Raw genomic sequence first — 26,691 nt, forward strand, 5'->3', positions numbered from 1 at the left:
ACTACAGAAGAAAGCCCTGCTATCTCACCATCTCCCTGTCAGGCAGACGACACTACAGTAGAAAGCCCTGCTATCTCCCCATCTCCCTGTCAGGCAGACGACACTATAGTAGAAAGCCCTGCCATCTCCCCATCTCCCTGTCAGGCAGGCGACACTACAGTAGAACCCCCTGCCATCTCCCTGTCAGGCAGACGACACTACAGTAGAACCCCCTGCCATCTCCCTGTCAGGCAGATGACCCTACAGTAGAACCCCCTGCCATCTCCCCATCTCCCTGTCAGGCAGACGACACTGCAGAAGAAAGCCCTGCTATCTCACCATCTCCCTGTCAGGCAGACGACACTACAGTAGAAAGCCCTGCTATCTCCCCATCTCCCTGTCAGGCAGACGACACTATAGTAGAAAGCCCTGCCATCTCCCCATCTCCCTGTCAGGCAGACGACACTACAGTAGAGCCCCCTCCCATCTCCCCATCTCCCTGTCTGGCAGACGACACTACATTAGAATCCCCTGCCATCTCCCTGTCAGGCAGATGACACTACAGTAGAACCCCCTGCCATCTCCCCATCTCCCTGTCAGGCAGATGACACTACAGTAGAACCCCCTGCCATCTCCCTGTCAGGCAGACGACACTACAGTAGAACCCCCTGCCCTCTCCCTGTCAGGCAGATGACACTACAGTAGAACCCCCTGCCATCTCCCCATCTCCCTGTCAGGCAGACGACACTACAGTAGAACCCCCCGCCATCTCCCTGTCAGGCAGACGACACTACAGTAGAACCCCCTGCCATCTCCCTGTCTGGCAGACGACACTACAGTAGAACCCCCTACCATCTCCCCATCTCCCTGTCAGGCAGACGACACGACAGTAGAACCCACTGTCATCTCCCTGTCAGACAGATGACCCTACAGTAGAACCCCCTGCCATCTCCCCATCTCCCTGTCAGGCAGACGACACGACAGTAGAACCCCCTGCCATCTCCCTGTCAGGCAGACGACACTACATTAGAACCCCCTGCCATCTCCCTGTCAGGCAGACGACACTACAGTAGAACACCCTGCCATCTCCCTGTAAGGCAGACGACCCTACAGTAGAACCCCCTGCCATCTCCCCATCTCCCTGTCAGGCAGACGACACTACAGTAGAACCCCCTGCCATCTCCCTATCAGGCAGATGACACTACAGTAGACCCCCCTCCCATCTCCCCATCTCACTGTCAGGCAGACGACACTACAGTAGAACCCTCCCCATCTCCCTGTCAGGCAGGCGACACTACAGTAGAACCCCCTGCCATCTCCCTGTCAGGCAGATGACCCTACAGTAGAACCCCCTGCCATCTCCCCATCTCCCTGTCAGGCAGACGACACTACAGTAGAAAGCCCTGCTATCTCACCATCTCCCTGTCAGGCAGACGACACTACAGTAGAACCCCCTGCCATCTCCCTGTCAGGCAGATGACCCTACAGTAGAACCCCCTGCCATCTCCCCATCTCCCTGTCAGGCAGACGACACTACAGTAGAAAGCCCTGCTATCTCCCCATCTCCCTGTCAGGCAGACGACACTATAGTAGAAAGCCCTGCCATCTCCCCATCTCCCTGTCAGGCAGACGACACTACAGTAGAGCCCCCTCCCATCTCCCCATCTCCCTGTCTGGCAGACGACACTACATTAGAATCCCCTGCCATCTCCCTGTCAGGCAGACGACCCTACAGTAGAACCCCCTGACATCTCCCTGTCAGGCAGACGACACTACAGTAGAACCCCCTGCCATCTCCCCATCTCCCTGTCAGGCAGATGACCCTACAGTAGAAAGCCCTGCCATCTAACCATCTCCCTGTCAGGCAGATGACACTACAGTAGAACCCCCTGCCATCTCCCTGTCAGGCAGACGACACTACAGTAGAACCCCCTGCCATCTCCCTGTCAGGCAGATGACACTACAGTAGAACCCCCTGCCATCTCCCCATCTCCCTGTCAGGCAGACGACACTACAGTAGAACCCCCCGCCATCTCCCTGTCAGGCAGACGACACTACAGTAGAACCCCCTGCCATCTCCCTGTCTGGCAGACGACACTACAGTAGAACCCCCTGCCATCTCCCCATCTCCCTGTCAGGCAGACGACACGACAGTAGAACCCACTGTCATCTCCCTGTCAGACAGATGACCCTACAGTAGAACCCCCTGCCATCTCCCCATCTCCCTGTCAGGCAGACGACACGACAGTAGAACCCCCTGCCATCTCCCTGTCAGGCAGACGACACTACATTAGAACCCCCTGCCATCTCCCTGTCAGGCAGACGACACTACAGTAGAACACCCTGCCATCTCCCTGTCAGGCAGACGACACTACATTAGAACCCCCTGCCATCTCCCTGTAAGGCAGACGACACTACAGTAGAACCCCCTGCCATCTCCCCATCTCCCTGTCTGGCAGACGACACTACAGTAGAACCCCCTGCCCTCTCCCTGTAAGGCAGACGACACTACAGTAGAACCCCCTGCCCTCTCCCTGTAAGGCAGACGACACTACAGTAGAACCCCCTGCCATCTCCCCATCTCCCTGTCAGGCAGATGACCCTACAGTAGAACCCCCTGCCATCTCTCCTTCTCCCTGTTAGGCAGACGACACTACAGTAGAACCCCCTGCCATCTCCCTATCAGGCAGATGACACTACAGTAGAACCCCCTCCCATCTCCCCATCTCACTGTCAGGCAGACGACACTACAGTAGAACCCCCTGCCATCTCCCTGTCAGGCAGACGACACTACAGTAGAACCCCCTGCCATCTCCCTGTCAGGCAGACGACACTACAGTAGAACCCCCTGCCATCTCCCTATCAGGCAGATGACACTACAGTAGAACCCCCTGCCATCTCCCTATCAGGCAGATGACACTACAGTAGACCCCCCTCCCATCTCCCCATCTCACTGTCAGGCAGACGACACTACAGTAGAACCCCCTGCCATCTCCCTGTCAGGCAGATGACCCTACAGTAGAACCCCCTGCCATCTCCCCATCTCCCTGTTAGGCAGACGACACTACATTAGAACCCCCTGCCATCTCCCTGTCAGGCAGACGACACTACAGTAGAACCCCCTCACATCTCCCCATCTCCCTGTCAGGCAGATGACCCTACAGTAGAACCCCCTGCCATCTCCCCATCTCCCTGTCAGGCAGACGACACTACAGTAGAACCCCCTGCCATCTCCCTGTCAGGCAGACAACACTACAGTAGAACCCCCTGCCATCTCCCCATCTCCCTGTCAGGCAGACGACACTACAGTAGAACCCCCTGCCATCTCCCTGTCAGGCAGACAACACTACAGTAGAACCCCCTCACATCTCCCCATCTCCCTGTCAGGCAGATGACCCTACAGTAGAACCCCCTGCCATCTCCCCATTTCCCTGTCAGGCAGACGACACTACAGTAGAAAGCCCTGCTATCTCCCCATCTCCCTGTCAGGCAGATGACCCTACAGTAGAACCCCCTGCCATCTCCCCATCTCCCTGTCAGGCAGACGACACTACAGTAGAGCCCCCTCCCATCTCCCCATCTCCCTGTCTGGCAGACGACACTACAGTAGAACCCCCTGCCATCTCCCTGTCAGGAAGATGACCCTACAGTAGAACCCCCTGCCATCTCCCTGTCAGGAAGATGACCCTACAGTAGAACCCCCTGCCATCTCCCCATCTCCCTGTCAGGCAGACGACACTACAGTAGAAAGCCCTGCTATCTCCCCATCTCCCTGTCAGGCAAACGACACTACAGTAGAAAGCCCTGCTATCTCCCTGTCAGGCAGACAACACTACAGTAGAACCCCCTGCCATCTCCCCATCTCCCTGTCAGGCAGACGACACTACAGTAGAAAGCCCTGCTATCTCCCCATCTCCCTGTCAGGCAGACGACACTACAGTAGAAAGCCCTGCCATCTCCCCATCTCCCTGTCAGGATGACGACACTACAGTAGAAAGCCCTGCTATCTCCCCATCTCCCTGTCAGGCAAACGACACTACAGTAGAAAGCCCTGCTATCTCCCCTTCTCCCTGTCAGGCAGACGACACTACAGTAGAAAGCCCTGCTATCTCCCCATCTCCCTGTCAGGCAGACGACACTACAGTAGAAAGCCCCGCTATCTCCACTGGTATTATTACAGAGACGACTTGGCTAATGTCTTTATCTGACGACTTCAAACATGAAGCCTGGGGTTGACATGAAAGACTAGTGTTAAGCTGGGCCTGCCTGTCAGCCTGCATGTGTGTGTGGAAACAACCCAGAACCACGTGTTAGAGGTGACATCATCGTCCTCAGACTCCAGAACCACGTGTTAGAGGTGACATCATCATCCTCAGACTTCTGAACCACGTGTTAGAGGTGACATCATCATCCGCAGACTCCAGAACCACTGTTCCTGGATGGTTGGGAGAAGTTGCTCTCGGAGGATGTGTTGGTACCATTCTTAATTTTTGGCTGTGTTCTTATACAAAATTGTGAGTGAGCCACTCTCTTGGCTGAGAAGCAACCCCACACATGAATGGTCTCAGGATGCTTTATTGTTGGCATGACACAGGACTGACGGTAGCGCTCACCTTGTCTTCTCCGGACAAGCTTTTTTCCAGATGCCCCAAACAATCGGAAAGGGATTCATCAGAGAAAATGACTTTACCCCAGTCCTCAGCAGTCCAATCCCTGTACCTTTTGCAGAATACCAGTTTGTCCCTGCTGTATTTCCTGGATGAGAAGTGGCTTCTTTGCAGCCCTTCTTGACACCAGGCCATCCTCCAAAAGTCTTTGCCTCACTGTGTGTGCAGATGCACTTACACCTGCCTGCTGCCATTCCTGAGCAAGCTCTGTACTGGTGGTGCCCCGATCCTGCAGCTGAATCAACTTTAGGAGACACAACAACAATTGAACCGCTGTCCTTGAAGTTCTTGATGATACGATAAATGGTTGATTTAGGTGCAATCTTACTGGCAGCAATATCCTTGCCTGTGAAGCAAAGCAACGATGACGGCACATGTTTCCTTGCAGGTAACCATGGTCGACAGTGGAAGAACAATGATTCCAAGCACCACCCTCCTTTTGAAGCTTCCAGTCTGTTATTCAAACTCAATCAGCATGACAGAGTGATCTCCAGCCTTGTCCTCGTCAACACTCACACCTGTGTTAACGAGAGAATCACTGACATGATGTCAGCTGGTCCTTTTGTGGCAGGGCTGAAATGCTGTGGAAATGTTTTTGGGGAATTCAGTTCTTTTGCATGGCCAAGAGGGACTTTGCAATTAATTGCAATTCATCTGATCACTCTTCATAACATTCTGGAGTATATGCAAATTGACATTATACAAACTGAGGCAGCAGACTTTGTGAAAATTAATATTTGTGTCATTCTCAAAACTTTTGGCCATGACTGTGCATAAACATTTAATGAAACCTCTATCGCTTTCAACACCTCCCCACTTTCCTCTTCGCCCCTACTCTCCTCTCAGTGGGGGATGAACCTCTGCCAGGATCCAAGTGGGCCACTTGTAGGCCTCTCAGTCTCCCTCGCTGTCTATCTTTCTCTCTGTCTCTGTATCTGTCTCAGTATCTCTGTCTCTCTCTGTCTCAGTATCTCTGTCTCCCCTCTCTGTCTCCCTCTCTGTCTCCCTCTCTCTCTCTGGCTCAGTAGCTCTCTCTCTGTCTCCCCCTCTCTCAGTGTTGTAACAATGTACAAATGGTTAAAGTACACAAGGGAAAATAAATAAGCATAAATATGGGTTGTATTTACAATGGTGTTTGTTCTTCACTGGTTGCCCTTTTCTTGTGGCAACAGGTCACAAATCTTGCTGCTGTGATGGCACACTGTGGAATTTCACCCAGTAGATATGGGAGTTGATCAAAATTGGGTTTGTTTTCGAATTCTTTGTGGATCTGTATAATCTGAGGGAAATATGTGTCTCTAATATGGTCATACATTGGGCAGGAGGTTAGGAAGTGCAGCTCAGTTTCCACCTGCCTACGGCGGCCTTTCTCAATAGCAAGGCTATGCTCACTGAGTCTGTACATAGTCAAAGCTTTCCTTAAGTTTAGGTCAGTCACAGTGGTCAGGTATTCTGCCACTGTGTACTCTCTGTTTAGGGCCAAATATCATTCTAGTTTGCTCTGTTTTTTTGTTAATTATTTCCAATGTGTCAAGTAATTATCTTTTTGTTTTCTCATGATTTGCTTGGGTCTAATTGTGCTGCTGTCCTGGGGCTCTGTGGGGTGTGTTTGTGTTTGTGAACAGAGCCCCAGGACCAGCTTGCTTAGGGGACTATTCTCCAGGTTCATCTCTCTGTAGGTGATGGCTTTGTTATGGAAGGTTTGGGAATCACTTCTTTTTCGGTGGTTGTAGAATTTAGCTGCTCTTTTCTGGATTTTGATAATTAGTGGGTATTGGCCTAATTCTGCTCTGCATGCATTATTTGGTGTTCTACGTTGTACACAGAGGATATTTTTGCAGAAATCTGCATGCAGTCTCAATTTGGTGTTTGTCCCATTTTGTGAAATCTTGGTTGGTGAGCAGACCCCAGACCTCACAACCATCTCTCTCTCTCCGTCTCAGTGTCTCTGCCACCCCCCCCCCCCCCCTCTCTCTCTCTCTCTCTCGCCGTGCCCCTCTTTACAATCAATTAGGTGACAGGCCATGGAAGGAATGGGAGGATGAAAGAGGAAAGATAATACTTCTCTGAATTATTTATCCCTTTTGGACAATCTCTCCCCCTGTCCACCTTCCTCTCTCTCCCCCCCTTTCTTCATCCGTTTCCCCATCTGCCCCCCTCCATTACACTGTTCCAGTGCAGCGTTGGCCAGAGTTCACAGTGATTGAGCCTTAGTCCTGAGGGAGTGGTTTGCTGATTTGCTGTCCTCCATCACACGGCTGCTGTGTAGGCCTACGTGGCGTTCCACACTACCCCCCCATCGTCATCCGATCTGAGCTCCACTAAAGGCCAGAGGACCATCACTCGGACATTACTGAGGAAACTGACTGGGGACATTTTTGACATCGGGGTCGAAATGATCGATTGACCAGTAAAGGGAATAGGAATAGAGAGAGTGTGTAGCTGAGAGCGAGAGAGATAAAGAAAGAGAGAGGGAGAAAGAGGGGAGGCTATGAAAAGAGCGAGGGAAAGAGAGTAAGAGAAAGAAAGTGGTGGTGGGCAGAGTTAAAGACAGACAAACAAAGGGGAGAGATAAATGGCCAGAGACAGACAGAGAGAAAAGAGGATGATTGCCAGAGTGAGAGAGTGAGAGAAAGAGATGAAGTCTGTGAGGTCTCATCACACACCTGCTGACATGGCTTTAATCTCAGGGCCAAGACACAGGCCATCGAGGCCACCAGAGCACTGAGCAGCCCTCTAACCAAAACAGCACAGGGAACTTAAGACATCTAATGTGCATTCCTTTCTCAAATATATAAATATTTAATCTCCTCTGCATAGTGGCCATATCCGAATACCCATAGTAGCATACTATATACTGTGCCTTCAGAAAGTATTCACACCCCTTGACTTATTCTAGATTTGTTGTATTACAGCTTGAATTCCAAATGGATTACATTTAAAAAATGTCCTCACCCATCTACACACAATACCCCACAATGACAAAGTGAAAACATGTTTTTAGACAATTCTTTGAAAATGAAAAACAGAAATATCTCATTTACTTAACTATTCACACCCCTATAAAGCCAATACTTTGTAGAAGCACCATTGGCATTGATTACAGCTGTGAGTCTTTCTGGATAAGTCTTTAAGAGCTTTCCACACCTGGATTGTTCAACATTTGCCCATTATTCTTCTCAAAATTCTTCAAGCTCTGTCAAATTGGTTGTTGATGTTTACTAGACAACCATTTTCAGGTCTTGCCATAGATTTTCAAGTAGATTTAAGTCAAAACTGTAACTCGGCTACTCAGGAACATTCACTGTCTTCTTGGTAAGCAACTCCAGTGTAGATTTGGCCTTGTGTTTTAGGTTATTGTCCTGCTGAAAGGTGAATTCATCTCCCAGTGTCTGGCGGAAAGCAGACTGAACCAGGTTTTCCTCTAGGATCTTGTCTGTGCTTAGCTCCATTCTGTTTGTTTTATTCTGAAAAACTCCAGAGTCTTTAACGATTACAAGCACACCTCAAAAATGATGCAGCCACTACTATGCTTGAAAATATGGAGAGGGGTACTCAGTATTGTGTTGTATTAGATTTGCCCCAAACATAACACTGTATTCCGGACAAAAAGTTAATTGCTTTGCTATATTTTTTGCAGTATTACTTTAGTGCTTTGTTGCAAACAGGATTCATGTTTTGGAATATTTTCATTCTGTACAGGATTCCTTATTTTTACTCTGTCAATTAGGTTAGTATTGTGGAGTAACTACAATGTTGCTGATCCATCCTCAGTTTTCTCTTATCACAGCCATTCAACTCTGTAACTGTTTTCAAGTCACCTTTGGCCTCATGGTGAAATCCCTGAGCGGTTTCCTTCCTCTCTGGCAAGTGAGTTAGGAAGGACACCGGTATCTTTGTAGTGACTGGGTATATTGATACACCATCCAAAATGTAATTAATAACTTCACCATGCTCAAAGGAATATTCAATGTCTGCTTTTCTATTTCTACCAAGAGGTGCCCTTCTTTGCAAAGCATTGGAAAACCTCCCTGGTCTTTGTGGTTGAATCTGTGTTTGAAATGCACTGCTTGATTGAGGGACCTTATTGATAATTGTGTGTGTGGGGTACGGAGATTAGATACTGATTTAAAAATCATGTTTAACACTGTTATTGCACACAGAGTCCATGAAACTTATGTGACTTGTTAAGCCCATTTTTACTCCAGAACTTGCCATAACAAAGGGCTTAAATACTTATTGACTCAAGACATTTCAGCTTTTCATTTTTGATTAATTAGTAAAAATGTTGAAAAACATAATTCCACTTTGACATTATGTGATAATGTTGGTAGGCCAGCGACAAAAATGCATTATTTTATTTAGGCTGTAACACAACAAAATGTGGAAAGAGTAAAGGGGTGTGAATACTTTCTGAAGGCACTGTACTTAAACTGCATACTATTTACTCATCGTCGCATACTACTATTTAGCACATAGTGTTAAGTAAGAAGTGTGCAGTATGCCACGCCCACAATGCAGTAGCAGCTCCTGATTGGATGAGTAGAATTTACAAATTCAAGAGACATATGCATCGCATTAACCAGCCTGATAATAGCTCACTTCCAATTTGATTAATTTCTCTAAACTCTGAATAGAATAAGAATGGAGTTATAGGCCTACTCAGGCTGGTTATAGGCAGACTATCACGTTCAACCTAATGGAGTTATAGGCCTACTCAGGCTGGTTATAGGCAGACTATCTCATTCAACCTAATGGAGTTATAGGCCTACTCAGGCTGGTTATAGGCAGACTATCACATTCAACCTAATGGAGTTATAGGCCTACTCAGGCTGGTTATAGGCAGACTATCACATTCAACCTATACCATAGTAGACCATATAGCCCATCTATCCTGTTTTTAAAAAATACTGAAGACAAAAATGGTATTTGGTTCCATTTCAACATTTATTAGTGAAACTAAAGTGCTGTAACATAAAAATGTAATCAAATAGTCTAGTACAAACCAAAACTATTAAATCAAATAGTCTAGTACACACCAGAACTATTAAATCCAATAGTCTAGTACACACCAGAACTATTAAATCCAATAGTCTAGTACACACCAGAACTATTAAATCAAATAGTCTAGTACACACCAGAACTATTAAATCCAATAGTCTAGTACACACCAGAACTATTAAATCCAATAGTCTAGTACACACCAGAACTATTAAATCAAATAGTCTAGTACACACCAGAACTATTAAATCCAATAGTCTAGTACACACCAGAACTATTAAATCCAATAGTCTAGTACACACCAGAACTATTAAATCCAATAGTCTAGTACACACCAGAACTATTAAATCCAATAGTCTAGTACACACCAGAACTATTAAATCAAATAGTCTAGTACACACACCAGAACTATTAAATCCAATAGTCTAGTACACACCAGAACTATTAAATCCAATAGTCTAGTACACCCTGTAGGCTGCTGTAGGCTGTACCTCACTGCAGTAGGCTGTAGGCTGTATCTCACTGCAGTAGACTGGAGGCTATAGGCTGTATCCCACTGTAATAGACTGAAGGCTGTAGCCTGTATCTCACTGCAGTAGACTGTGGGGATTATCGCACTGTAGTACACTGGAGGCTGTAGGCTGTATCTCACTGCTGTAGGCTGTATCTCACTGTAGTAGACTGGAGGCTGGATGCTGGAGGCTTTATCTCACTGCTGTAGGCTGTATCTCACTGTAGTAGACTGGAGGCTGGAGGCTGTATCTCATTGTAGTAGACTGAAGGCTGTAGGCTGTATCTCACTGCAGTAGACTGTATCTCACTGTAGTAGACTGGAGGCTGTAGACTGTATCTCACTGCAGTAGGCTGTATGCTGTATCTCACTGTAGTAGACTGAAGGCTGTAGGCTGTATCTCGCTGCAGTAGACTGTGGGCTGTATCTCACTGCAGTAGACTGTGGGCTGTATCTCACTGTAGTAGACTGTGGGCTGTATCTCACTGTAGTAGACTGGAGGCTGTTGGCTGTATCTCACTGCAATAGGCTGTATCTCACTGAAGTAGACTGGAGGCTGGAGGCTGTATCTCACTGCAGTAGACTTTGGGCTGTAGGCTGTATCTCACTGCAATAGGCTGTATCTCACTGAAGTAGACTGGAGGCTGGAGGCTGTATCTCACTGCAGTAGACTTTGGGCTGTAGGCTGTATCTTGCTGCAGTAGACTGGAGGCTGTATCTCACTGTAGTAAACTGGAGGCTGTATCTCACTGTAGTAGCCTGGAGGTTGTAGGCGGTATCTCACTGCAGTAGACTGGAGGTTGTAGCCTGTATCTCACTGCACTAGGCTGTATCTCACTGCACTAGGCTGTAGGCTGTATCTCACTGTAGTAGACTGGAGGCTGGAGGCTGTATCTCACTGTAGTACACTGGAGGCTGTATCTCACTGTAGTAGACTGGAGGCTGTATCTCACTGCAGTAGGCTGAAGATTGTAGGCTGTATCTCACTGTAGTAGACTGGAGGCTGTATCTCACTGTAGTAGACTGGAGGCTGTATCTCACTGCAGTAGGCTGTATCTCACTGCAGTAGACTGTATGCTGTATCTCACTGCAGTAGGCTGGAGGTTGTAGTCTGTATCTCACTGCACTAGGCTGTAGGCTGTATCTCACTGCAGTAGGCTGTATCTCACCGCAGTAGGCTGTAGGCTGTATCTCACTGTAGTAGACTGGAGGCTGTAGGCTGTATCTCACTGTAGTAGACTGGAGGCTGTAGGCTGTATCTCACTGTAGTAGACTGAAGGCTGTGTCTCACTGTAGTAGACTGTGGGCTGTAGGAGTATCTTACTGCAGTAGACTGTATCTCACTGTAGTAGACTGGAGGCTGTAGGCTGTATCTCACTGTAGTAGACTGAAGGCTGTATCTCACTGCAGTAGACTGTGTGCTGCATCTTACTGTAGTAGACTGGAGGCTGTAGGCTGTACCTCACTGCAGTAGGCTGTATCTCACTGTAGTAGACTGGAGGCTGTAGACTGTATCTCACTGCAGTAGACTGTAGGCTGTAGGCTGTATCTCACTGCAGTAGACTGTGTGCTGTATCTTACTGTAGTAGACTGAAGGCTGTAGCCTGTATCTCACTGCAGTAGGCTGTATCTCACTGTAGTAGACTGGAGGCTGTATCTCACTGCTGTAGGCTGTATCTCACTGTAGTAGACTGGAGGCTGTATCTCACTGCTGTAGGCTGTATCTCACTGTAGTAGACTGGGGGCTGGAGGCTGTATCTCACTGTAGTAGGCTGGAGGCTGTTTCTCACTGTAGTAGACTGAAGGCTGTAGGCTGTATCTCACTGTAGTAGACTGAAGGCTGTAGGCTTGTATCTCACTGTAGTAGACTGGAGGCTGTAGCTCACTGTAGTAGGCTGGAGGCTGTATCTCACTGTAGTAGACTGAAGGCTATATCTCACTGTAGTAGACTGGAGGCTGGAGGATGTATCTCACTGTAGTAGACTGAAGGCTGTGGGCTGTATCTGACTGCAGTATACTGTGGGCTGTAGGCTGTATCTCACTGCAGTAGACTGTGGGCTGTAGGCTGTATCTTACTGCAGTAGGCTGGAGGTTGTAGGCGGTATCTCACTGCAGTAGACTGGAGGCTGTAGGCTTTATCTCACTGTAGTAGACTGTGGGCTGTATCTCACTGTAGTAGACTGGAGGCTGTATCTCACTGTAGTAGGCTGGAGGCTGTATCTCACTGTAGTAGACTGAAGGCTGTAGGCTGTATCTCACTGTAGTAGACTGAATGCTGTAGGCTTGTATCTCACTGTAGTAGGCTGGAGGCTGTATCTCACTGTAGTAGACTGAAGGCTGTATCTCACTGTAGTAGACTGGAGGCTGGAGGATGTATCTCACTGTAGTAGACTGAAGGCTGTGGGCTGTATCTGACTGCAGTATACTGTGGGCTGTAGGCTGTATCTCACTGCAGTAGACTGTGGGCTGTAGGCTGCATCTTACTGCAGTAGGCTGGAGGTTGTAGGCGGTATCTCACTGCAGTAGACTGGAGGCTGTAGGCTTTATCTCACTGTAGTAGACTGTGGGCTGTATCTCACTGTAGTAGGCTGGAGGCTGTATCTCACTGTAGAAGACTGAAGGCTGTAGGCTGTATCTGACTGTAGTAGACTGAAGGCTGTAGGCTTGTATCTCACTGTAGTAGACTGGAGGCTGTATCTCACTGTAGTAGGCTGGAGGCTGTATCTCACTGTAGTAGACTGAAGACTGTGGGCTGTATCTCACTGTAGTAGACTGGAGGTTGTAGGCTGTATCTCACTGCAGTAGGCTGGAGGTTGTAGGCTGTATCTCACTGTAGTAGGCTGGAGGCTGTATCTCACTGCAGTAGGCTGTATCTCACTGCAGTAGGCTGTATCTCACTGCACTAGGCTGTATCTCACTGCAGTAGGCTGTATCTCACTGCAGTAGGCTGTATCTCACTGCACTAGGCTGTATCTCACTGCAGTAGGCTGTATCTCACTGCACTAGGCTGTATCTCACTGCAGTAGGCTGTATCTCACTGCACTAGGCTGTATCTCACTGCAGTAGGCTGTATCTCACTGCAGTAGGCTGTATCTCACTGCACTAGGCTGTATCTCACTGCAGTAGGCTGTATCTCACTGCACTAGGCTGTATCTCACTGCAGTAGGCTGTATCTCACTGCAGTAGGCTGTATCTCACTGCAGTAGGCTGTATCTCACTGCAGTAGGCTGTATCTCACTGCAGTAGGCTGTAGGCTATGTTTTGGTTATTTGGATCTCCATTCGCCTTTTGTTTACTGCATTTGTTTATTGTTAATGTAACTAGCCTAAATATAGATTGTGGTATGCCTTTATCAATCTGATATTTTGTTTACTAGCTCTACGTGGTACCACTGTTTTGTTCTGTTTCCATTCATTCGTTCACATTCACAGTTGTGTTGGTATTCTAAGCCAAACTGCTATTCTGTATTTTTGTGTGAATAACTAGGCTACTAATTTCAGTATTTAGTTTGCATTCTTTTGGTAAGACAGCTGTGTGTACGACTGCATTCACATAGGGAATTTACCTATTACAAACAGCCCATCTATCTTGTAGCCTATATTCATTACCATATTGGCCTTGCTTTAGTTTGTAGGACGCAGTCCATTGTGCTGATACAGCATAGCGGAGATAGGCTACAGATTTCACGCTAACTTGTCACTTCAAAAGAACTCCATGGTCTCAGAATCTCTACATTTGAACTTTGAGATGTGAACCTAACCCAGGACACACACTACTGGAGTAGAGTGAAGTTGTCCCTAGAGACTGATCTAGGGTCAGTTTTGCTTTTGCCCCACTAATGGCTGTCATGACTCTCCTGTGAGGATCCTAAGATCCGGTTACAGTGGATCAGCTTTGCAGAACTCTCTCCCGCAGAGGGGGGGTTGATGTGGGGTTTTATGACACCTCACGTCGATTTGTAAATTGTAATGCAGCAGACCGACTCCTTTTGGTTTATAGGTTGGGTGATTGGAATGCCCAAAACTACAATGGACACTATTTCAACATCTGAATGTTGTGAATGATGAGAGATGGAATGTTGAAAATGTATGTCTATTTTGTGATGTCATTAAAATTGTTATAAAGATGTTATAACGGAAACGTTGTAACTTGAAGAGATTTTACACGGTGCATATCAGATTTACATACTTTGTTGTGTAGAAAATATCCAGGATAAAATTAATGTTTTTGTGACGATAAGATTGTGATTTTAGTTCTCTAACGAGGTCATTGTAAATTGTGATATCTTGCCTCGTAACCAGCCATGCCCCAGGGAGCTCAGAGAGCGTGTCAGCATGACGTAAACACCCCCTTTTTACCCGAGGTTATATAGCATTTGAATTAAGAATGAACATATCAGACTAAAACGGACCACAGCTGCAGCGAGGTCTACGATAGTCCATGACTCCGGAACGCAACATGAGGTTGAAGAAGACAAAATAACCTCTTAACAATCAATGCTACGATGAGTAGCTATACTGTATCTAAGAAGGTGAATTTAAGTAAATCATCTTCAAATCATTGTGCACATTCCTCACCAATCTGGGATCATCGACACGGCTGATTAGCCATCCTCAGGAGACCCCGTTTCTAGAATGAGTGCAAGTAAACAGACAACTAAGAAGGACATTGTGACCTCTTGTGGACAATCAGAGACTTACACCAGAGAATGAAGGAGAAGGCCATCCGAAATAAGAAGGCCCAATCGAACCCTCCTCACCAAGCGGAACCCTGTCCACAAAGGCCTGGGTCCATCAGAGATACCAGACGAAGACCCATAACACGTAAATAGATGCATTACTTCTTACCCATAAGAGCTGCAGTTTGCAGCAAGGTATTAGGGTTATTGCGAGTGTAGTTCCCAAATGTATCCAAGTGTTGCATCTCTTTCTTTCTCTCTCGCTCTCTTTCAATCTCCATCTTGCGTAACAAGTGTCATATTGTGTTAGTCCGCTAGGGACTTGTTGTTGTCATATTAAGTTTCCAATCAACAACCTATACCGTGTGTATCCTGTTATCATTTAGTGTTAGTAAATTAATAATCAAATCAATTTGTGTGGTACGGAATGATCAGTGAGACCCGGGTTTGTGCAGATTTACGAAGTCTCCGACGTTCAGAATGAGACTGATATGAGGAAATAATGAATTAGTGGCTGTTATGATATCTACATATTCTTGAATTATTTCGGGAGACAGTAACTCATTAAAAAACTTTCACACGGTGCCCCAAATTCCTAATGATTTAATTGTTACATGATTAAATAAATTGAGTATCAATTAAACATAAAATAAATAACAGTCATCAGATTAATGATAGTCACGTCACAACATGATTAAGGTTATAATTCGAGAAGGGGAAGCTGATCCTAGATCTGTACCTAGGGGAAACTTCACCCCGTAGCCCCACCACTATGACGGGTCAGCCAGTCAGTCAGCCAGCCAGCTAGCCGGCCTGTTGACTTCCACCAGTGTTACCAGTGAGGACAGTGAGGACTGTGAGAACAGTGAGGATAGTGAAGACAGTGAGGACTGTGAGAACGGTGAGGATAGTGAAGACATTGAGGACTGTGACGAATGTGAGTGAAAGTGCACTACAGTAGGGCTTAGAAAGCACGCCTCTTGTCTCCTCTCCAGCTGTGTAAAGAACCCTAGGACGGTAAAAATAAATCCAAAGCTTTACATTGCCATTACCTTTCAAACGTGTGTTTCTAATGGTGGCCTTTGGCAACATGTCAGCCATGATCAAGGGCAGATATACAGAACCTATACAACCTAATAGGAAAGCAATATAACTCAACATTAACCATTCACTCTAGTTTAAATGGTGAGTAAATGTAAGTTCTAGATGGTAAACTGTGTTCTAGCCCTGACAGTGACAGGTCACCTAGACTGTACCTACAGTGCCTTCGTAAAGTATTCAGACCCCCTTCACTTTTTCCATATTTTGTATTTTACAGCCTTATTCTAAAATTGATTAAATTGTTTTTTCCCCCTCCTCAATCTCCACACAATACCCCATAACGACAAAGCAAAAACAGGTTTTTAGAAATATTAGCAAAATGAAATTTACATAAGTATTCAGACCCTTTACTCAGTGCTTTGTTGAAGCACCTTTGGCAGTGATTACAGTCTTGAGTCTTCTTAGGTATGATGCTACAAGCTTGGCACACCTGTATTTGGGCAGTTTCTCCCATTCTCCTCTGCAAATCCTCTCAAGCTCTGACAGGTTGGATGGGGAGTGTCGCTGCACACACACACACAGATGTTTGATCAGGTTCAAGCATGGGCCCTGGCTGGGCCACTCAAGGACATTTAGAGACTTGTCCCGAAGCCACTCCTGCGTTGTCTTGGCTGTGTGCTTAGGGTCGTTGTCCTGTTGTAAGGTGAACCTTCGCCCACAGTCTGAGGTCCTGAGCGATCTGGAGCAGGTTTTCATCAAGGATTTCTCTTGTACTTTGCTTCGTTCATATTTGCCTTGATCCCGACTAGTCTCCCAGTCCCTGCCACTGAAAATATCCCCACAGCATGATGCTGCGAGCACCAGAGTTCAATCTTGGTTTCATCAGACCAGAGAATCTTGTTTGTCATGGTCTGAGAATCCTTTAGGTGCCTTTTGGCAAACTCCAAGTTGGATGTCGTGCCTTTTACTGAGGAGTGGCTTCCATCTGGCCACTCTACCATTAAGGCCTGATTGGTGGAGTGCTGCAAGAGATGGTTGTTCTTCTGGAAGGTTCTCCCATCTCCACAGAGGAACTCTGGAGCTCTGTCAGAGTGACCATCGGGTACTTGTTCACCTCCCTGACCAAGGCCCTTCTCCCCCGATTGCTCAGTTTGGCCGGACGGCCAGCTCTAGGAAGATTTTTGGTGGTACCAAACGTCTTCCATTTAAGAATGATGGAGGCCACTGTGTTCATGGGGACCTTCAATGCAGCAGATATTTTTTGGTTCTCTTCCCAAGATCTGTGCCTCGAAACAATCCTGTCTCGTAGCTCTACGGACAATTCCTTTGACCTCATAGCTTGGTTTTTGCTCTGACATGCAGTGTCAACTGTGGAACCTTATATAGACAGGTGTGTGCCTTTCCAAATCATGTCCAATCAATTGAATTTACCACAGGTGGACTCCAACCAAGTTGTAGAAACATCTCAAGGAGGATCAATGGAAACAGGATGCACCTGAGTAAAATTTCGCGTCTCATAGCAAATGTAAATAAGATATTTTTGTTTTTTATTTGTAATACATTTGCAAAACTTTCTAAAAACCTGTTTTTGGCTATGTCATTAAGGGGTATTGTGTGTAGATTGATAAGGAAAAACTTCAATTGAATACATTTTAGAATAAGGCTGTAACGTAACACATTTTTTTTAAAGGGAAAGGGTCCGAATACTTTCCGAATGCACTGTACCTAGGGGCATCTGTCAGTTTCATTGATTGCTGCTAAATCCCTGTCACCATGTTTTGATGTCTGCCCTTGACGTGACCTGCTGTGGATATTTCAGGGTGCTCCAAGTAATAGATTATGTTCTGCACGTTACATGGTTGAATTCCTATGCCCCAGGTGTGTGTGTGTGTTTTCAAGGATGCAGGCACTGTAAATGGTGGTGTGTGTCATCATGAGACATGTGCAAAAGAATAAGTGAAAGCGCACACCACAGACACGCAGACACACACACACACACTCTGCATAGGTGTTTCCTCTCTCGCTCGACTTGCTCTTGTCTCCCTGTTGTCATCACCTCAACCACCACTACACTCGTTGACATAGTGCTAGACTAACCTACCGTAATATAGTGACACACTGCCTCTACGGACCCAGGGAACCCCATGTTCTCGTTCCTGGGAAGTCCCAGGTCCAAGGACCCTCTCTCCATCTCTTACATTGTCCCTCTCCCTCTCTCTGGTTACCCGTCAGCAGCATGGTGGAAGGCCCGGCAGCTTAAATATTGTTGAGACCATTTTAATTTATAACAGCAGCTTCTATAAACATGTGGGGAAACCTCACCATGGAGACGGGACTAAAACAAATTCATAATAAAGGCCAGTATTTATAAGGCCTGCCTGCACTAAGCGGGAGCTTTTTCTCTCCCTGTGTGTGTGTGTGTGTGTGTGTGTGTGTGTGTGTGTGTGTGTGTGTGTGTGTGTGTGTGTGTGTGTGTGTGTGTGTGTGTGTGTGTGTGTGTGTGTGTGTGTGTGTGTGTGTGTGTGTGTGTGTGTGTGTGTGTGTGTGTGTGTGCACATTTTACTATACTTGTGAGTATCTTAAGTCCTCACAAGAATACTAAACCAACTAAAACAGAGAAATGAGGACATTTTGCCGGGCTTCACTTTTAAAATGTCTTTTTTAGGTTTATGGGCTAGGTTTAAGGTTAGGGGTTATTGGTTAGGTTTACGAGTTGGGATTATGTTTAGGGTTAGGGGTTATTTTTTAAGGTTAGGTTTAGGCTTAAGGAAAATAGGATTTTGAATGGGAATCAATTGAGTTGCTATATAAAGCAGGCAGACGGGCATCCAGGCATTCAGTTACTGTTCGATTGAACGTTAGGTCTCCCGCTTTGCCAATTCTAAGTAACTTTGAGTGTAGTATGATCGTTGTTGCCAGGCGCACCAGTTCCAGTACCTCAGACACGGCCGGGCCTCCTGGGCTTTTCACGCACGACAGTGTCTAGGATTTACCGAGAAAGGTGCGCCTGGCACCAACGAAAATGATCAACTTGGATTAGCTAACACAACGTTCCATTGGAACACAGGAGTGAAGGTTGCTGATAATGGGCCTCTGTACGCCCATGTAGATATTCCATAAACAATCTGCCGTTTCCAGCTACAATAGTCATTTACAACATTAACAATGTCTAAACTGTATTTCTGATCAATTTGATGCTATTTTAATGGACAAAAAATGTGCTTTTCTTTCAAAACCAAGGACATTTCTAAGTGACCCAAAACTTTTGAACGGTAGTGTATATGGTCCTCTCCAAACTCAGGGGACAGTAGTGGGGCTTTTCCTTTCTCTATCCCAGACCCCTCTGTCATTGGCCTGTCTTGTCATGTCCTGGCTTTTCCTTTCTCTATCCCAGACCCCTCTGTCATTGGCCTGTCTTGTCATGTCCTGGCTTTTCCTTTCTCTATCCCAGACCCCTCTGTCATTGGCCTGGCCTTGCCTCTCCATACTGTGAAAGCAGCTCCAGCTCGTGTGATCGAATGGCTTAACACACCCAAAATAAACCTCTGGCGCTGGTAAGACCTTCACACCCAAACCCTGCAGTATTCCTGGCCTGGCTGGCTAGAATATCATTACATACACACAGATTACAAGCGATTATGGGGTGTCAACATCCAGACCGATCACGTTACACTGCAGGACCACAATGCAATGAGGCCCGGGATGTTGATTCTCTGGTTTCTGGTCTATCCCAGGGTTAGGGCTCTAATGTGATAGTCAAATGTGATATGCATGTATTATGTTTTATATGTTACTGTTTTCACAGCTAAAAGAGTTTCCCAGACAAGTATTCAGAGAGGAAGTTAACATTGAGATGGTGAGATTGAGGGGCTGATAGTGATACTGATATTGCTGCTTTATTCATTTGAATGATAAAGAAGAACAACAACATGATTGTCATCCAGTCAGGCTAAATAAAGCTGAAGCCTTGACCCATGACCAGAGGAGGTGAGGTAAACAACAAGCCTCTCTCAACCACATACACACACACCACTGGTCCCCTAGGCCTGGTCTGGTTTAGCCTGGTGTATTTGTATTTGTATTTATAGAGGATCCCCATTAGTTCCTGCCAAGGCCACAGCTACTCTTCCTGGGGTCCCGCAACATTAAGGCAGTTACACTAATTGAGCAACGTTTCCAATGTTTCCCTTGGCCTTCATGACAGCTTTACACACTCTTGGCATTCTCTCAACTAGCTTCACCTGGAATGCTTTTCCAACAGTCTTGAAGGAGTTCCCACATATGATGAGCACTTGTAGGTTGTTTTTCCTTTACTCTGTGGTCCAACTCATCCCAAACCATCTCAATTGGGTTGAGGTTTGGTGATTGTGGAGATCATCTGATGCAGCACTCCATCACTCTGCATGTCATGTAATATTAAAAATATTATGCCCTGAAAGTGGAAATGAATACAGCATCTCCCCACTTCACCTCACCACATCCCCCTCAGAATCCTGCTGCTATCTCCCTCTCCGTCTCACCACATCCCCCTCAGAATCCTGCTGCTATCTCCCTCTCCGTCTCACCACATCCCCCTCAGAATCCTGCTGCTATCTCCCTCTCCGTCTCACCACATCCCCCTCAGAATCCTGCTGCTATCTCCCTCTCCGTCTCACCACATCCCCCTCAGAATCCTGCTGCTATCTCCCTCTCCGTCTCACCACATCCCCCTCAGAATCCTGCTGCTATCTCCCTCTCTGTCTCATCACATCCCCCTCAGAACCCTGCTGCTATCTCCGTCTCACCACATCCCCCTCAGAACCCTGCTGCTATCTCCCTCTCGCTATACGTGTCACACTTTTCTCTTTCTGCAATTATTTCTGTTTCTCGAGGTGTATCTTTTTCTCTCCCTCACCGTCTCTCTGTCTCACATCATCTCCCTCTCCGTCTCACATCATCTCCCTCTCCGTCTCACATCATCTCCCTCTCCGTCTCACATCATCTCCCTCTCCGTCTCACATCATCTCCCTCTCCGTCTCACATCATCTCCCTCTCCGTCTCACATCATCTCCCTCTCCGTCTCACATCATCTCCCTCTCCGTCTCACATCCTCTCCCTCTCCGTCTTACATCATCTCCCTCTCCGTCTCACATCATCTCCCTCTCCGTCTCACATCATCTCCCTCTCCGTCTCACATCATCTCCCTCTCCGTCTCACATCATCTCCCTCTCCGTCTCACATCATCTCCGTCTCACATCATCTCCCTCTCCGTCTCACATCATCTCCCTCTCCGTCTCACATCATCTCCCTCTCCCTCACATCATCTCCCTCTCCGTCTCACATCATCTCCCTCTCCGTCTCACATCATCTCCCTCTCCGTCTCACATCATCTCCCTCTCCGTCTCACATCATCTCCCTCTCCGTCTCACATCATCTCCCTCTCCGTCTCACATCATCTCCCTCTCCGTCCCTCCCTCTTCATCTCACATCATCTCCCTCTTCGTCTCCACCTTTAGTCTCACATTTTCACTAGAGCTTGTAAAAAAAGGCATTTCACTGTACACGTGACATTAAAACTTGAAATGATGTCAACCAATCAGTCCCTCTCTCTACCTCCTCCCTGTCTCTGTCCTCCCTCTCTCTACCTCCTCCCTGTCTCTAACTCCTCCCTCTCTCTACCTCCTCCCGGTCTCTACCTCCTCCCTCTCTCTACCTCCTCCCTCTCTCTACCTCCTCCCTGTCTCTACCTCCTCCCTGTCTCTACCTCCTCCCTATCTCTACCTCCTCCCTGTCTCTACCTCCTCCCTGTCTCTGTGCTCCCTCTCTCTACCTCCTCCCTGTCTCTGTCCTCCCTCTCTCTACCTCCTCCCTCTCTCTATCTCCTCCTTGTCTCTGTCCTCCCACTCTCTACCTCCTCCAACTCTACCTCCTCCCTCTTCCTCCTCCCTGTCTCTACCTCCTCCCTCTACCTCCTCCCAGTCTCTACCTTCTCCCTCTACCTCCTCCCTGTCTCTACCTCCTCCCTCTCTCTACCTCCTCCCTCTCTCTACCTCCTCCCTCTCTCTACCTCCTTCCTCGCTCTACCTTCTCCCAGTCTCTGTGCTCCCTCTCTCCCTCTTTGTCTATCTTCATCTACTATCTATTTACACAGTCACTTTCTTTCACTCTCCATTTTGGTTTCAAAGTCAATCCCTGAAAAGTCTTCAGGATGGGGCATCATCTCTAACTCTCACTCACAGTCTTTCATTTCTGAACACATCATTTTCTCTCTCAGTCTCAGTCTCCCTGTCCCCTCCCTCCCCGTCAAACCCCCATGCTAGCAGGTAGCGGCTGGTTCTCTAGACAAGGGGCTTTGACAGTTGCTGCAGAATGTGACCGGACATCGAAAGAGATGTCAAGCACATGACAGAAACCCATGGCTGGACAGACATGGGCCAGATCCAGGCAGGGAGAGGAGGACAAATGGGAAGAGGGGGTAGAGGGTAGAGTAGAGAGGCAGAGAGATGGCAACAACAAAAAAAGCAAAAAGTGATACACTTCGGGAGAGAGAGCAAGAGAGAAACCAGAAGCCCAGTAGTCAAGCCCACAGAACCCTTCCCAGTCCCTCAGAACACCCCCCGACAAACCAGACCTGATCCCAAAGAATCACATCACCTGCTTCCAGTTCGGATTCAATCCAGTTACACTCACCCTAATCTCGTTAGCCACTCAATTACATAGTTAGTGTTTCCTTCACATGAGTGGTGCGTAAAAATAACAAGATGTGCCCCTTTATCAAAGGGGTAGTGTGCAGAGCTGCTGGAACTGCTGCTGTCTCCCAGACTTCGTCCCAAATGGCACCCTATCCCCTATGTAGTAGTGCACTACACAAAGAAAGGGGTGCCATTTGGGACACACTCCCTGTCCCAGTCTGCACAGCAGGGCCTAATGAAGACACCCAGGGGTTGAGAGAGAGAGAGAGAGAGAGAGAGAGAGAGAGAGAGAGAGAGAGAGAGAGAGAGAGAGAGAGAGAGAGAGAGAGAGAGAGAGAGAGAGAGAGAGAGAGAGAGAGAGAGAGAGAGAGAGAGAGAGAGAGAGAGAGAGAGAGAGAGAGAGAGAGAGAGAGAGAGAGAGAGAGAGAGAGAGAGAGAGAGAGAGAGAGAGAGAAAGAAAGAAAGAAAGAAAGAAAGAAAGAAAGAAAGAAAGAAAGAAAGAAAGAAAGAAAGAAAGAAAGAAAGAAAGAAAGAAAGAAAGAAAGAAAGAAAGAGAAATAAGGGAGACTTGGCTGTGTTGTCCTCACACCTCATTTACCGTTTAAGATAGCTGCCAGTTTCAGGTACTTCAACCCTTCAACCTAGCCTGCCCTAAAAACCTCTACCATCCACACCAAACTAAACTTTCTGGCCTCCCTCTCTCTCTCCGTTTTAGGTCTGAAAGTTCAAGCTCTGCTGACAATTACAGAAGAACTGTAACAACACAGAAGTAACTAGGACTTTGGTTTGTTCCTCTCAGAGGGAGAGGTTTAAAAATACAAGATGAGTCTTTATCTGAGGTACTGTGACCTTGGATCAGTGTGTCTCTTTTGGGGGTTGTGTGTGTGTGTGTGATGGTTCATTGCTACTGTACGTCCTGTAGTAATTCTCCTTTTAGGTTCAAAACATCCTTTCATTGTTAATGCCTCCTTTCCTCAATTCACCTCTCTGACAGAGACACACAGGGGGTAAAGGGAGAAGAAATAACAAACAAATCAAGACATGATGGTGGAGAGAGAGAGAGAAAGATGAGAGAGAAGGGAGAGAGATAGAGAAAGAGAGAGGGGGGGAGTCAATTAAACAAGGTGATTGAGTTAATGAGAGATGATGTTCCCACATAGCAGGGACAGAGGGTAGGTTGGACGAGGGTGGGTGGGAGAATGAGAGGGAGGGTGGCAGAGGAAGAGAAAAAAAACACATCCATAGAGGATCCTTAATGGAGCAGAATTTACACCGCCGACTGAGGTGAACTGATAAAAGCAGAGTAATGAACAACAAGCAGCTAATCTGCAGTCAGGAGCAGTCAGGAGCAGGTTAAAATCCTCAAAGTGCTGTGTGGCGTTTCTCCCTTCTCCTTCAGCCACTTTGTGGGTAACCTCCCAAATGGAAGCCTATTCCCTATATAGTGCAATACTTTTGACCAGGGTCCATTCGGCTACCATGTGGCTCTGGTCAAAGGTAGTGCAGTCTGTAGGGAATAGGGTGCCATTTGGTACACCTCCTCCTTAGTCATCAATAAACACATTCATATGCTGACTGGGGCGGCAAGCAAATATGGAAACATAAAAAGCTCCTTGCTGACATAAGTTAGTCGCCTTAATAATTAAAACACAGCCACAAACGTCATGCTGTGATTTTTCGAAGGGGAGTTTTAGTGGGTTTTCTGCCATGTGGTTAAAAAACGGGCAGTGTGTCACGTCTACTCCCGCTCCCCCTTTCTGGGTCTCGTTGGGGCCAGTTTACTTATTATTACGCACACCTGGCACTATCATTACGCACACCTGGCACTATCGTTACGCACACCTGGCACTATCGTTACGCACACCTGGCACTATCGTTACACACATCTGGCACTATCGTTATGCACACCTGCACCTCATGAGACTCACCTGGACTCCATGACTTCTATGATCACCTCCCCTATATCTGTCACTCACTTTGGTTCTTTCCCCAGGCAGTGTTAGTTATGTTTCTCATGTCCAGATGCTACTCTTGTTTTGTATTGGTCCATGGTTTTTGTATTATTAAATTCACCCCCTGTACTTGCTTCCTGACTCCCAGCATCTGCATTACACAGCGTTCATTGTTGTTACCAAAGTACTCCTGACACACTTAATGGACAGGTTAGGTGGCCAGTGAGTTAGACACTCAGACCATCCAACCAAACCGAGCCCAGAAAAGGTGGGGAGACAGAGAGGGAGAAAGCCCCAAGATCAGCATGGTTATGTGAGCCGCCCGTCAGTCCGGAGCTGCCAGGGCCGCCCGTCAGTCCGGAGCTGCCCCTCAGTCCAGAGGCGCCCTCAGTCCAGTGGTGCCCGCTGCGAGGGTCCACGTCCCGCACCCGAGGCGCTGCTGTAAAGAAGGCCCACCCGGATCCTCCCCTTTAGAGTCAGGTTTTGAGGCCGGAGTCCGCACATTTGGGGGGGGGGGGGGGGGGGGGGCACTGTCACGCCCTGGCTATAGAGAGGCTTTTTATTCTCTATTTTGGTTAGGCCAGGGTGTGACTAGGGTGGGCAGTCTATGTTCTTTTTACTATGTTGTTGTGTTTCTATGTGTTTGGCCTGGTGTGGTTCCCAATCAGAGGCAGCTGTCTATTGTTGTCTCTGATTGGGAGCCATACTTAGGTATCCTGTTCCAACCAGTGTTTGTGGGTAGTTGTTTTTTGTTTCGTATTCTGTACCAGACAGAACTGTTTCGGTTATTCTTTTTGTCATTTTCGTGTTTGGTTATTAAATTAAATATGAACACGCACCACGCTGCACCTTGGTCCTCATCTTCTTCTCTTGAATGCCGTGACAAGTTCAGACACTATGTTGACTTTCACATGTATCAGAACCTGCGAGCAGATATGTTATCTAATATTTTATTTGAACGTTTTGGTAAAATACTTTTCTAGTAGCAGTCATGATAGGCTATTGAGAAGTGACAGAGGCCCTGTGCTCATCCTCAGCTCCAGTTCAGAGTCAAGAGCTAATGGACGGGGCAGTCCCATCATGGAGAGATCGAAGACTTCTCACAAAGAGAGGGACAGAGAGAGAGAGAGATACAGAGACAGACAGAAACAGAGACTGGGAGAGAGAAAAGGTCTATATTCCCATTGGACTCATGATTGCTGCGTAATTTCTTCTTTAAAAGCACAAACAATGCATTATTAAAAGGCAGCAACAGCACAGCAAGCACTAAAGTATTCTCTTATACACGCAAATCCTGTGTGTACGTGTGTATCCCTGGCAATTCACAAAACTCGATGACTAGATGTGTCTGAGTATGGTTGTTTTCTGTAGGGTTAATTTGAGAGAACATTTGTACAAATCAACAGAAGTGAAGCTACTCCAAGGGAGAGACAACGAATACACAACCATGACGTAAGAACCATGGCGGTAAGTCCACAGTTTCCCTTGACCTCAGCTGGACCTCATGTCATTGGTTACCTCATAAAACCTGTTGTCTGTCTCTCTGACCACAGTATCTCAATTAGGCCTCCAATCACCATCTCTGGGCCTGTATTTGTAAAGTGTTTTAGAGGACGGCTGATCTAGAATCAGTTTTGCATTTATCCTATGGGTACAGGCAAGGAACCCTTTTGGAACCCTTTTTTCTAAGAGTGTAGATCAACCATCCTACTTTGAGAAGCTTTGTGAATACGGGCCCAGGACTCTCAAACCTTTAACTAAGACCGATACACACACCATCATCAACCCCTTTTGACTGCTCCTGGTCCATCTCTACTCTCCCTTCAGTTCTGATGCTCCTGGTCCATCTCTACTCTCCCTTCGGTTCTGATGCTCCTGGTCCATCTCTACTCTCCCTTCTGTTCTGATGCTCCTGGTTCATCTCTACTCTCCCTTCTGTTCTGATGCTCCTGGTCCATCTCTACTCTCCCTTCTGTTCTGATGCTCCTGGTCCATCTCTACTCTCCCTTCTGTTCTGATGCTCCTGGTCCATCTCTACTCTCCCTTCTGTTCTGATGCTCCTGGTCCATCTCTACTCTCCCTTCTGTTCTGATGCTCCTGGTCCATCTCTACTCTCCCTTCTGTTCTGATGCTCTTGGTCCATCTCTACTCTCCCTTCTGTTCTGATGCTCCTGGTCCATCTCTACTCTCC

At 47.1% G+C, this 26,691-nt stretch overlaps 1 protein-coding gene across 1 annotated transcript in view; it reads right to left on the bottom strand.

The window, feature by feature from the left end:
- Positions 1-26,691, bottom strand: part of LOC129820153 (potassium voltage-gated channel subfamily KQT member 4-like) — a 238,091-nt gene that overhangs the window by 205,384 nt on the left and 6,016 nt on the right. The window lies entirely within an intron of this gene.

This window comes from Salvelinus fontinalis, chromosome 22 (assembly GCF_029448725.1).
Source record: "Salvelinus fontinalis isolate EN_2023a chromosome 22, ASM2944872v1, whole genome shotgun sequence".
Taxonomy (NCBI): domain Eukaryota; kingdom Metazoa; phylum Chordata; class Actinopteri; order Salmoniformes; family Salmonidae; genus Salvelinus; species Salvelinus fontinalis.